We start from the raw sequence: 5640 nt of genomic DNA on the forward strand, positions 1-5640 counted from the left end.
GCAACATCTCGTATGGTTGTAAGAAGATCAGCTTCGACAATCCTCTTAATTGGTCACTGTCAACTTCCGATGGCCAGTTTCTAGCTCCTCATCTTCAAGGCTCTCATCTCTTTTGCAAAACTCCTTGAGCCACCACTGCACTGTACATTCTCCAGCAGCTCCTGGGCCAAACATGTTGCAGATGATGTGAGTTGTCTGTGCTGCTTTATGAACCATTTTGAACTTGAATAAGAAAATCGCTTGACTTCGCTTTTTGTCTAACATATTTTTATAGTCTAAAATAAATATAAAATAAGCAACAAGTAAAAGGTCATTGGCAAAAAAAAAAAACCCAACAACAACAAAAAAACAAAGTGAGATGTGTACATTGAAATGAAGTATAACCACACTTATTTAAGAAAGTATTCCAGTATCAAATGGCAAAGTTCAACAATGCAAAACCGCAATTACTTTTGCACCAATCTCATACAATCTAGCTTCTGTTTAATGTTTTGAGTTTTTGGCTGTGAGGCACATGGGATCCTAGCTTCCTGACTGAGAGTCGAATCCACACCCCCTGCACTGGAAGGCTAAACCTTAACCACTGGGCCACCAAGGAAGTCTGTACAGTAATGACACTTTTTGATAGCTAGATCTTCATTCAGAACAGAGGAAAATCCATTCTTAGTTGCTGCTAGCACAATAACATTGTCAGGCAATTTCAAAATATCCATAATTTGCAGTGAATATATCAATTGCAGCAAATTGTAATCAATTTCCTTTAATATCTCACACATAATTTCAAATTTTATGATAGAAGTTTGCCTTCTGTTTATTTAATTAATAGAGGAGTCTTTTCCAGGACCAAAAATACCCATGGGAGGTTGCACGACCCTTCTTAACAAAAGATGCAAAGTGGGATACTGGGAGAGGTGTCCACACACACAGAAAAGGGTTTTGAGCGTACTCCAAGTAGGGAGTTAGACTGATTCGGCCTTGTCTTCTCCTGACTCTCGAAGGGCCACCTTCCTAGTAATGAGGAGGATAGAAAATCCCACCCCTAAGCAGAGAAAAATCTCTCAGCCAGGGCTCTGGGAGGGAAAAATATAACTATAGGGAAAAAAATCACTATAGGCCTACCCGTGGGAAAGCTGGAAAGTGTATTCCCAGGATCTTCTGTAGAGACAAAACCACACTCAGCTGGAGTTTACAATCTAAACTGCAAAACGGGAAGGTCAAGCCCAGGGGAGGCGGGCAGTGCAGAATGGGTGGGGCCAGGGGCCTGGGGCGGGGGCTTCTGAACTGTATCGTAAGAGAAGGGGGTTGTTTCCATCACACTAAAGGGGAACTTGGGCTCCCCTGTTGGCTCAGACGATAAAGAACCTGTTCACAGTATGGAAGACCTGAATTCGATCCCTGGGTTGAGAAGATCCCCTGGAGAAGTCCCACTCCAGCACTCTTGCCTGGAGAATTCCATGCACAGAGAAGCCTGGAAGACTACATTCCATGGAGTCACAAAGAGTCGGACATGACTGAGCAACTAACACTTTCACTTTTTTCAAAAGATTACTTAACTTTAACTGAGTTAAGCCCCTTTTTAAAACAAAGCTAATATTTTGAGGATAATCACACTGACAATTTTAGATAGGGAGTTTGGGATGTACATGCACACACTGCAATATTTAAAATGGATAAGCAACGAGGTCCCTCTCTATAGCACAGGGAAATTTGCTCCATGTTGTGTGGTAGCCTGGATGGGAGGGGAGTTTGGGGGAGAACGGATACATGTCTGTACAGGGTTGAGCCCCTTTGCTGTCCACCTGCAACTATCACAACATTGTTAGTTGGCTATATTCCATTATAAAATCAGTTCAGTTCAGTTGCTCAGTCGTGCCCGACCCCTTGCAGCTCCATGGACTGCAGCACGCCAGGCTTCCCTGTCCATCACCAACTCCCAGCACTTGCTCAAACTCATTTCCATTGAGTCGGTGATGCTATCCAACCATCTCATCCTCTGTCATCCCCTTCTCCTCCCGCTTTCAATCTTTCCCGGCATCAGGGTCTCTTCCAATGAGTCAGTTCTTCCCATCAGGTGGCCAGAGTATTGGAGTTTCAGCTTCAGCATCAGTCCTTCCAATGAATATTCAGAATTGATTTTCTTTAGCATTGATTTGTTTAATTTCCTTGCAGTCCAAGGGACTCTCAAGGGTCTTCTCCAACACCATAGTTCAAAAGAATCAATTTTTTGGCACTCAGCTTTCTTTATAGTCCAAATCTCACACCCATACATGACCACTGGAAAAACCATAGCTTTGACTAGATGGACCTTTGTTGGCAAAGTGATGTCCCTGCTTTTTAATATGCTGTCTAGGTTGGTCATAACTTTTCTTCCAAGGACCAAGTATCTTTTAATTTCATGGCTGCAGTCACAATCTGCAGTGCTTTTGGAGCCCCCCCCCCAAATAAAGTCTGCACTGTTTCGATTGTTTCCCCATCTATTTGCCATGAAATGATGGGACCAGATGCCATGATCTAGTTTTCTGAATGTTGAGTTTTAAGCCAGCTTTTTCACTCTCCTCTTTCACTTTCATCAAGAGGCTCTTTAGCTCTTCTTTGCTTTCTGTCATAAGGGTGGTGTCATCTGCTTATCTGAGGTTATTGATATTTCTCCCGGCAATCTTGATTCCAGCTTGTGCTTCTTCCAGCCCAGCATTTCTCATGATGTACTCTGCATAGAACTTAAATAAGCACAGTGACAATATACAGCCTTGACATACTCCTTTCCCAATTTGGAACCAGTCTGTTGTTCCATGTCCAGTTCTCACTGTTGCTTCTTGACCTGCATACAGATTTCTCGGGAGGCAGGTAGGGTGGTCTGGTATTCCCATCTCTTTAAGAATTTCCCACAGTTTGTTGTGATCCACACAGTCAAAGGCTTTGGCATAGTCAATAAAGCAGAAGTAGATGTTTTTCTGGAACTCCCTTGCTTTTCCAGTACTTTGCCCACTGCTGAGTATTCCAAATTTGCTGGCATATTGAATGCAGGACTTTCACAACATCATCTTTTAGGATTTGGAATAGCTCAACCAGCATTCCATCACTTCCACTAGCTTTATTCGTCGTGACGCTTCCTAAGGCCCACTTGATTTTGCATTCCAGGATGTCTATCTAGCTCTAGGTGAGTGATCACACCATTGTGGTTATCTGGGTCATGATCTTTTTTGTACAGTTCTTCTGTGTATTTTTGCCACCTCTTCTTAATATCTTCTGCTTCTGTTAGGGCCATGCTGTTTCTTTTATTGTGCCCATCTTTGCTTGAAATGTTCCCTTGGTATCTCTAATTTTCTTGAAGAGATCTCTAGTCTTTCCCATTCTGTTGTTTTCCTCTATTTTTTGCATTGATCACTGAGGAAGGCATTCTTATCTCTCCTTGCTATTCTTCAGAACTCTGGATTTAGATGGGTATATCTTTCCTTTTCTCCTTTGACTTTAGCTTCTCTTCTTTTCTCAACTATTTGTAAGGCCTCTTCAGACAACCAGTTTGCATTTTTGCATTTCTTTTTCTTGGGGATGGTCTTGATCACCACCTCCTGTAAAATGTCACGAACCTCCATCCATAGCTCTTCAGGCACTCTGTCTATCAGATCTAATCCCTTGAATCTATTTGTCACTTACACTGTATAATCGTAAGGGATTCGATTTAGGTCTTACCTGAATGGTCTAGTGGTTTTCTCTACTTTCTTCAGTTTAAGTCTGAATTTGGCAATAAGGAGTTCATGATCTGAGCCACAGTCAGTTCCCGGTCTTGTTTTTGCTGACTATATAGAGCTTCTCCATCTTTGGCTGCAAAGAATATAATCAATCTGATTTTGGTAGTGACTATCTGGTGATGTCCATCTGTAGAGTTGTCTTGTGTTGTTGGAAGAGGGTGTTTGCTATGATCAGTTCTTTCTCTTCATAAAACTCTGTTAGACTTTGTCCTGCTTAATTTTGTACTCCAAGGCCAAACTTGTCTGTTACTCCAGATATCTCTTGACTTCCTATTTTTCCATTCCAGTCCCCTATGATGAAAAGGACATCTCTTTTTGGTGTTAGTTCTAGAAGGTCTTGTAGGTCTTCACAGAATCTTTCAACTTCAGCTTCTTCAGCATTACTGGTCAGGGCATAGACTTGGATACTGTGACATTGAATGGTTTGCCTTGGAAATGAACAGAGATCATTCTGTCATTTTTGAGATTGCACCCAAGTACTGCATTTTGGACTCTTTCATTGACTATGATGACTACTCCATTTCTTCTAAGGGATTCTTGCTCACAGAAGCATATATAATGGTCATCTGAGTTAAATTCACCCATTCCAGTCCACTTTAGTTCACTGATTCCTAAAATGTCAATGTTCACTCTTGCCATCTCCTGTGTGACCACTTCCAATTTGCCTTGATTCATGGACCTAATATTCCAGGTCCCTATGCAATATTGCTCTTTACAGCATCGGACTTTACTTCCATCACCAGTCACATCCACAACAGGGTGTTGTTTTTGCTTTGGCTCCATCCCTTCATTTTTTTTGGAGTTAGTTCTCCACTGATCTCCAGTAGCATATTGGGCACCTACTGATGGAGAGGTTGATCTTTCAGTATCCTATCTTTTTGCCTTTTCATACTGTTCGTAGGGTTCTCAAGGAAAGAATGCTGAAGTGGTTTGCCATTTCCTTCTCCAGTGGACCATATTTTGTCAGAAGTCTCTACTATGATCTGTCCATCTTGGGTGACCTTAAAACTATCACAGCACTGTTAATTGGCTATTTTCTGTTATAAAACAAAAAGGTTAAAAGTTTTTATATGTTAATAACCCAGGTTTTGAGTTTGTTTTTCAAATATTTTGTACTGTGTAGGTGCTAATTGACGAGAACTTTTTTCTCTGTTTGCTAACACAATACCAACAAAACTGGGTCTGATACTTCACAACTACAATGCATGTTTCCATTCATTCACCCATTTGATTCTCACAGTAGCCCTGGGAATAGGTACTGTTGTCACATGACATATCGATTTCATCAATAAAGAGATTAGAGTGTGTGTAAAATAAGCAAGACTAGTCTCAGGAAACTGTCTCAGAAAACCTGAGAGGCAGCCCCAAGGTCAGGGGCTCCAGAGTGAAAGAACTGAGCTGATCTCAGGGTCAAGCAAGTCTTTCCCTCTCCCCAACCCAAATCATCTCTCTTCCCAGAAATATCTCTTTTTCCTTCCATATTTCTCTTTTCCTCATGAAAAAGATGAACAGGGAAAACAAGCAATATCAATTGGCCTTTCCCTCTGCATAAAATGCAGTTAAAATATGGATCAAATAAAATGCTAGGTGATCAGTTGAAAAATCAAAGCAAAGTGAGATTTGGTTTAACTTAGGTCTCCTCGGTTACTGAAAATTCCTTCTCAGAAATGCTTGTTTTAGGCAAATACAATTCTGTAAAGATTTTTTTTTTTTGATGTGGACCATTTTTAGTCTTTATTGAATTTGCTACAATATCGCTGCTGTTGTTTATGTTTTGGTTTTTTGGCTGGAAGACCTGTGGGATCATAGCTCCCTGAACAGGGATCAAACTTGCACCCTCTGCTTCAGAAGGAGAAATCTTAACCCTGGACTGCCAGGGAAGTCCCTAGAA

This window comes from Muntiacus reevesi, chromosome 5 (genome assembly GCF_963930625.1).
Source record: "Muntiacus reevesi chromosome 5, mMunRee1.1, whole genome shotgun sequence".
NCBI classification, from domain to species: domain Eukaryota; kingdom Metazoa; phylum Chordata; class Mammalia; order Artiodactyla; family Cervidae; genus Muntiacus; species Muntiacus reevesi.